Genomic DNA, 8,625 nt, shown 5'->3' with positions numbered 1-8,625 from the left:
TCTGTACAATGAGAAATTTGATTCGTAGTGAAGAGTGGTCAGATTAGTCAAACAGTGTAAGAGGGGAAACTTTAAGACAAATCTGGTATTGATTGGCCAAACCAAAAATTCTAAAAATTTTATGGATATAAGATATATGAGTCTATTTTCAGGAAAAATTAACGGCAATTGATTTGGAGTTTCGTAACTCTAGTTATAAATAGTTTAGTGACTATTGCTCAGGAAGACAACTTGTAGTGAATTTGTGATTATGTTGTAAACATTGATAAAACTTGTTAATGAGTTGCTTATTGTTTTCTTATGAACTTACTAAGTGTAAAGATTACTTCTCTTTTCTTTCCCATATTCCCTAGGGTTGCCAGGTTAGCTCGGATTGGAGGCCGTCAGAGATATTATCACATAGTCGAGTCTATGCTATCGGCGTAAGTAAATCTTAGTGTTTCGAGTCTATGGCATGTATAGGGTTGTAAAGTTGAGTATGTAATATTATGATTAAGCCAAAGACTTTGGCTTGTTATTAAGGTGGTTTGATTATTCATATGCTTGTATGTTATTATCTCCTGTGATGTGGTTTATAGCATGTATATTTAGAATTTGAATTGTGATTCATTGTTGAGCAAGTGAATGATAGAAGACTAAGATATTGGTAAATATTTAGTAATACCTCATGAATGTTTTGGGGCCTTGTAAGCCGGATTAAAGGATAATATACACGTACATGAAAAGTTTAAAATTGTTCAAAAATTTTTATGGCCTGGTTTTATATAAATGGTTGAGTTTAAATCTGGTAGGACCTCAAACCCTATTCCGGCGAGGGATACGGGCGAAGGGTGTTACACTTCACTTGTTATTTGACTCTGAATTAGACGATTTATTCACTTGACTTAATCCATAGAAATCCCTAAGTTATATTATTATCTCTCTCAAGACTAACAATGTCTAACTCTATGTTGATTAATTGAAATCTCTAACTCTAGGAAGTCCAGGCCGTGTCAATTTTTCACGTTGACCCATTTTCTTCGTTTTTGGCCCGTTTCTCGCTCTTTTTACTCTTCTATGCTCACCTAAGTATAAAACATGAAATTAAAGGATTAGGAGCATCGAATTCATCAAATCTAAGGATAATTCTTCCAAAAATGTGCTAAGCATTTGATAAAAATATGTATAAATTATGATTTATCAAATACCCCCACACTTAAGCATTTGCTTGTCCTCAAGCAAAATCCTCAATTCACAATTAATAATTCATTTTTTTCAACTTATAATTCCTATCAATAATATCTCAAAATAAACCTTAAGTAATCATACATTGAGAATTCGACTAGAAGAACATCAAAGTTTCAAACATTCCAAGTTAAGCATTTTATCATGAAAACATTAGGTGTCTCCCCTCATCTAAGTAATCACCTTTGATTCAAAATATCACAGAATTCAACATCCTCACTAACGATTCACTCAAATCACTTGAAGTGTTTAAGGACAACAAATAAAGCACTCATTAGTCAATATGAAAAGTTATTACCATAGGCTTGCGTGAAAATCAACTCTCCACAACTATATATTGAGATGATACATCAATCAAAAGGTCTTTAGAGGGTTGTAACGTGGCTTTGGTTAGGGGTGTGGTCATAAGCTGAAAAAGAAGGTTAGAAACGAGATTGAATTGAAAAATTACCTAACTAGAAAAATGCTACAATTGACAATTTACATTCCTAATTGAGCTTTTCTTCATGGATAACATCGTTTTAATCTAAGCATTACATAATTTCATAATAATTTTTTTAAGAACAAATCAAATATTATAGAACTTTGCTAAAAAGCACATAGCTAAGCAATTTATTCAAATTGAATCTCGACAAAAATAGGGATCAAATTAATTGAGGGGATTTCAACAATAATGGGTTATAGGTTAATATTGAGGGTAAATTAATGAATGGCTTGTTAGGCTCAAGGGCGTTCACTAAGGGTTAATTATAGAGGTAGGATTTTATGGAGTGAGTGGGTTAAACCTAGGTGCCTTTATCATCTCAACATATCAAATCAAAGGTGTGGTCTTGACATGCATAATCAAGCAAGTTCTAGAATAACAATTCGATATTGACGCACTCAAAGCAACAATAAAAGTGAGTATGAAAGAAATAATATATGCTTTAAAGGATCAAGATCTCACAAAAATTATGGCTTTTTGATGTTTAACCTGTGGATTTCAACTCAAGATAATACCTAAACTTTGGGAAACAACCTAAAAATATTAAATTCTTAAAAATCAACTTTATCATGCTTGATTCTCTAATTCCTTAAAGTCTAACAATCAATGCATAAATGCCTATGTTTTAATTCAAGACATATCAATAAAAATCATAAATTAATCAAAATTCATTCTAATAATGATATGAGAAGATTATTTGAGAACAAGACAAAATTCAGGGATTTTTCTGATAATGTTATAAATATCCCCCCCACACTTAAGATGTACATTGTCCTCAATGTACAAAGTTAGATTTACTGAAAATTATAGATATAAGATCATAAGATAGGGAGAGAAGTGAAACTTCCTAAATGTTAAATGGATTCCTTGAATTGGAGTTATGGAAAGTAATCGGCCAAGGCCAGGATGAGATTGGAGGAGGATACTCCGGTGGTGGTAGAGGTTAGGTTCCACAAGTGCTATGCCAAAAGAATATTATAACTAGTGGTAGCTATGGTCGTGGTCAAGCAAGGCATGGAAGTCGTGGAGGATGTTTTCCAGTGGAGTTGCAAATTCCTAAGTAATAGTGAGCTTTGGAGCTCTTTATAACTACAATAAAATCAATAACTCTTTATGAAATATAAAGTAGCATGATTACTCGTAAAGAAATGGTCGAAAATATAAATTTTTTAATATAAATTATAAAACCTAAGGATGTAGTAAAAATAAAATTAAAGAAAAATAAAATAAAAAGTAGTTTTAAAAAGATAAAAATAATAAATAAAAGTCTTTAAACATCTTTATCGCCAGATGGTTCGCAAGGTGGGGGCGACGATGAGATGTAAAGGTACTGACAAATCTGATGTAAAGTTGCATCAATGTGATCAAAGCGCTGAAAACATTACTGCTCGAATTGAGTGAGGTGCTCAGAGATGTCAGAGAGTGAAGCCGCCATATGAACTGGACGATGAATAGGTGGTGGCTGAGAGGTTGGATCCTCGTGAGGTGGAGGGACATCATCGATAATGTCCTCTGGGTCTTCCTGCTCGGCTGAGTGGACAAGGCAGTACTAGGGAGGATCAAATCGACGTCGTCGCTCGATCATCCTCATTGCAGCATACTCGAGATGCCTTGTGGGGACATCTGACCGATGAGAGTGAGGGAGGATGCTCGCGCCACCGTGTTGAGGAGACCGAAGTACCGTGCCAGGTGAGTCACATAAGGGCCTATGGAAATGACTCCCTTTCTGTGCTACTCCGTCTGATGGCAAATGGCGAGGGCAATGAAATAGGCGAGGTCGAACATGTGCCCATACACCATGCTCCATAAAAAGTAGGCGTCATGGGTGTTGACGACGCCGGTACTCTCTCTGCCATGTCAGGGTGTGGGCTAGGATGGCGTGTAAATATCTCAGGGATGGGGTGAGAGCCGATGCCTTGGAGCGGCTGGGGTCATAAGTGGCTGAAGCAGGAATGAGGGCCTTCCAGCAGTTTGAAGGAGAGTAGTGGATGTGGCGATGGAGGGTGTCGAAGTCATCATCGTCCATGAACTCCTCTGTATATAGTCCTAGTGAGACTCTGAACTCAAGCACACTTAGCTAGCTAACTAAACCACTGAGATGGAGCTGGACCGTTCTAGGATCATCGAACTCTGTCATAAAAATTTTGCTCTGTTCTCACACGGCTGTATCGCACGGCCGTGTCGCCTTCCCTGGTATGAGCATGACCTAAGGCACGCCCATGTGCCTGGCCGTGTGGATGTGGAAAACCTGAGTTTAAGGACTCAGTTAGTGATTTAGATGTTTTAAAAAAAATCAACACTGTTAGTGCTCGGGTTGCCTCTTGTGAAGTGCTTATTTAGAGTCTAAGCTCGACTTACCTCTCTTGTTGCGTGGTCATGGTGGTGCAATGAGTTTACACTCCTCATTCCTGCTATCAATTTTATCAAAATAAGGTCTGAGTCGAGTATTATTTACCTTAAAAGTTTTGAATATAGTATGTGTTACCCTCGATTGTACCATGTGGGAAGATGTTCATTACCGTGAAAGGAGTCGCTCTATCCATATTGTGCTCTAGAGTAGCAATTCGGGGGTCATTTTCATCTAACAATACTTTGTCCCCAATTTGAATTTGCTTCGTTTCATCCCTATGTTTATTATGGTGTCGCTTCGATTTTTCGTATGCTTATGGTTTTTCCTTGACAGGTGTTTGCCATTTATCTAGTTCTTCGATCTGTAGCCTTCGTTCTTCATAGATGGGTCCTTTGTTGTTACTTGAACAAGGCTCATTTATGCTCGTTGAACATGTTTCCTACAAAGAAGGTTACACCAAATGATCAGTATTAGTAACACGATTTATACAACCACCCTCAATATTCAATTTGTTACTCGAATTACGAGCTTGAAGAGTGATTGTTTCATCACCCACACGAAGTGTGAGTTCACCTGTACCAACATCGATAATACTTCTAGCAGTTGCTAAAAAAGACCTTCCTAAAATTAAAGGCACGTCACTGTCCTCTTTTATTTCTAGAACAATAAAATCAATTGGAAAGATAAATTTATCAATTTTAATGAGTACATCTTCAATAATACCCCTAGGAAATCTAATTGTCTTATCTGCCAATTGAATGCTCATCCTAGTTTGTTTAGGTTTCGCAAGACCTAGTTGTTTAAACATTTTATAGGGTAGGAAATTAATGCTAGCCCCTAAATCAGCCAAAGCATTGTTAACGTTTAAACTACCAATTAAACAAGGAATCGTAAAACTCCCTGGATCTTTCAATTTGTTGGGTAGCTTATTCTGTAGAATTGCTGAGCAAACTGCGTTCAACTCTACATGCGACGCCTCATCTAACTTCCGCTTATTTTTTAAAAAGCTCCTTTAAGAATTTAACTGCGTTTTTCATCTGTGAAAAAGCTTCAATAAATAGTAAGTTAATGTGTAATTTCTTTAATAATTTAAGGAATTTATAGAATTGTTTGTCCGTGTGGTCTTTCTTTGTCGCACTGGGGTATGACACACGAGGTTTGTACTCTCTACTCACCGATTTTCGCTCACTATGGTCTACCTTAACTTTACCTTTACTTACCACAATTCCTTGCCTCAGTTTTGGTTCAGGTTCAACTAACCCTTCCTTATCTCGAATGGTAATTGCATTGAGTTATTCCCTTGGGTTCGATTCAGTATTACTCGGTAGGCTACCTTGGGGTCATTAAGAAATTAATTTAGCGAGCTGTCATATCTGAGTTTTGAACCCTTGGATCGAAGCTTGTTGATTCTTAAGTGTTGTTTCGGTATTCTGAAAATGAGTTTCTAACACCGAGATAAATTTTGTTAGCATCTCCTTAAGGTTCAGCTTCTTTTCCTATTGGTAAGATGGTTGTTGAAAACCCGAAAGATGTTGCCTTTGATTTCCTTGACCACCCCACGAGAAATTGGGATGGTTCCTCCAATCTGCAATATAAGTACTACTGTATGGGTTATTTTGAGGTCTAGAATTATTGTTACCCATATATTGAACTTGTTCCTCCTCGGTGTTGGGGTTGAAGGATTGATATTCTGTGTGTACTCTTTTTCCATTTGAATTGCACCTCATCACTGAATGTACTTGAGTAGAACCATATAAACAGTCAATTCTTTTATTTAAAAGTTCTACCTGGTTAGATAGCATAGTGACAGCATCAAGGTTGAAAACACCGGCTACTTTTGTCGGCTTCGTTCTCATAACTTGCCACTGATAGTTATTCAGTGACATCTCTTTAATAAATTCATAAGCCTCTTCAGGTGTTTTGTTATTCAAAGTTCCATCGGCGATTGCGTCGATGAGTTGTCTTGTTGAGGGGTTCACATCGTTGTAAAAAGTCTGAACTTGTAACCATAAAGGTAACCCATGGTGAGGGCACCTTCTCAATAGATCCTTGTATCTCTCCTATGCATCATAGAGTGTTTCTAGATCCATCTGCACAAAAGAAGAGATATCATTCCTCAACTTAGCCGTTTTAGCCGGCGGAAAATATTTAAGTAAGAATTTTTCGGTCATTTGTTCCCAAGTAGTGATTGACCCTCATGGTAATGAGTGTTTGGATCCTCGTCCTGCAAACCATCAAACTGAACAAACTGTTGTATCATTTGAATTGTGTTAGGTTTCAGTTCAAAATTATTTGTAGCAATAGCAGGTCTAACTATACTCGATTCAGCTCTTGTTAAAGTAGGTTTAGCATAATCATACATAGTATGAGGAGCAGGATTCTGATTTATTGGATCTGCAACAACCACAGGAGGAAGCTGATTATTCTGATTTTCAGCCATCTCGCCGGTTGTGGTTTGAATATCGTCCTCTTGTCCTTCCTCTATGTCACATAGGTTTCGCCTAATTTCTCTTCGGTTTCTGCGAGCTATGTGTTCTATCTCACTATCAAAAAGGAATGGTCCTGACGGGTTTCTTCTAGCCATAAACTATAAAAACCTGTCAGAAGGAAATAAAAGAAATTTTAGTAATATAAACAAAATTTAAATTGTAATAAAATAAATGGCTAAAGTAATAAAAATTAAGTGTTCCTAATATCTTAGTTCCCCGGCAATGGTGCCAAAAACTTGATGTGATGTCTCGTGATAAGTTTTAAATTTATGATTGATCGTACTTGAAAACTAACTATTATCACGATAAAGGCAAGAGCACCTATCGAACAGTAGTATAGTTTATAGCAAGACCAGAATGTCGAATCCACAGGAACTAAATGTACTAGTATTAACTCTCTTTTTATTATCTAGCCTAAAAATAAAGGGGTTTGTTTTATCTAAATTAATTAACTAAACTAAGAATGCACAGGAAGAAAATTGGGGAAATACTTTTGGGAAAAACTGATTGATTTGGACAATAACCAAGGGAAAATCCACCTAGACTTCACTTGTTATTTGACTTTGAATTAGAAGATTTATTCACTTGACTTGATCCATAGAAATCCCTAAGTTATATTATTATCTCTCTTGAGACTAAAAACGTCTAACTCTAGGTTCATTAATTGAAATCTCTTTCTAATTAAAACCCATAGTGTTGCATTAACTTGATCTATGGATTCCCTTATTAGGTTTCACACTAATCCAGCAAAATTATGTTGCCTTATGTCAAGGGGTGCAATCAACTCCACTTAATTATGCTAGATCTGCTCTTAGACAGAGACTTTTGCTCTGCTGAATAAGCATATCAATAGTTGAATCAATATCCTGGAATATGAAAGCCAGAATTAAGAATTCATAATTAAGAACAAATCAAATATTTATCATATAATTCAGAAAATAATAACAAGATCCGTCTTAGTTTTCATTTCTCCTTAGGTATTTGGGGGATTTAGTTCATAAGTGTAAAAGAAAACATCTCAGAAGAATAATAATAAAAAAACATAAAGAAACCCAAAAATCCCGAAGGAAATCGGAGGGAAATCTTCAGTCTTGAAGGAGAATCTGGCTTCTGAGATGGATCAAGCGACTTTCTTCGAGTAATTCCTTGCCTCCCACTCCGTGTGTCTTTCTAAATTCCTCATCTGGGGTGTTAATATAGGCTTTAGAATGCCTAAGAATCCTCCAAAGTGCCTGTAACATCCTGATTTTGGGCTTAGTCGGAACAGTGGTTTCAGGACCACAAATTCGACGAGGAAAATTTTATTTTTATTATATTTTTATGGTCTACGATTTCACGGAATGATTTTGTGAAAATTTTGTTCAAAAATTTCGACGTTTGGGAACTCAATTTGGTCAAAAGGACTAAATTGTAAAAAGTGCAAAAGTTGAGTTTTACATGTTAGAAGTGTTTAATTGTTATGAGTTTTTAAATCAAAGGTCCTTAAATGGTAATTAGACCATTTTGAAGTTTGTGGACAAAAATTGGACATGGATGGAATTTTTTTGAAAGTTTAGTAGTAAGGGCATTTTGGTCATTTGTATATTAAATGAAATAAAATGGGAAAAATAACACAAAATGGTCATCTTCTCCATATGGAGGCTGAAATTAGCACGGGGGAAGCCATGGCTAGGGTTTTCAAGCTTTCCAAGCTTAATAGTAAGTCCGTTCTAGCCCCGTTTTTCAAGTTCTTTACGTTTTTAGAATCCAGTAACTTGATTAAGCTTATGCTAGCAATAATTCAACCTAGGGTTCGTATTTGGAAAAATACCTATAGGTGAAATTTGTGTATTTTTGGTGTTTTATGATAGAATATGAGGTTTTAAATTATGTTAGACAACTTGTGCTACTCGATTTTAAGTGAAAACGAGTAAAAGGGCTTAATCGGTAAAAATACATAATAGTCATAAGTGCATGTTAGAGTGAGAATTTGATGTTGTCATAGAAGGGAAAAATGATCAGCATGTCATAAAACATAAGAATAAGGGATGAAGTTTAATTCCCGAGCCTAGGGGCAAAAGTGTAATTATGCAAAAGTT

The 8,625-nt window shown here is 36.0% G+C and overlaps 1 non-coding gene across 1 annotated transcript; it reads left to right on the top strand.

The window, feature by feature from the left end:
- The first annotated feature begins 6,074 nt into the window (after positions 1-6,074).
- LOC128287310 (small nucleolar RNA R71) lies at positions 6,075-6,181 on the top strand. The gene has a single exon (XR_008278009.1). It is a non-coding gene; the product is annotated as a small nucleolar RNA R71 (small nucleolar RNA).
- Positions 6,182-8,625: the final 2,444 nt, after the last annotated feature.

This window comes from Gossypium arboreum, chromosome 13 (assembly GCF_025698485.1).
Source record: "Gossypium arboreum isolate Shixiya-1 chromosome 13, ASM2569848v2, whole genome shotgun sequence".
Taxonomy (NCBI): Eukaryota; Viridiplantae; Streptophyta; class Magnoliopsida; order Malvales; family Malvaceae; genus Gossypium; species Gossypium arboreum.
The sequence above is the reverse complement of the archived record's forward strand: the minus strand, read 5'-3'. Positions and strand labels throughout refer to the sequence as shown.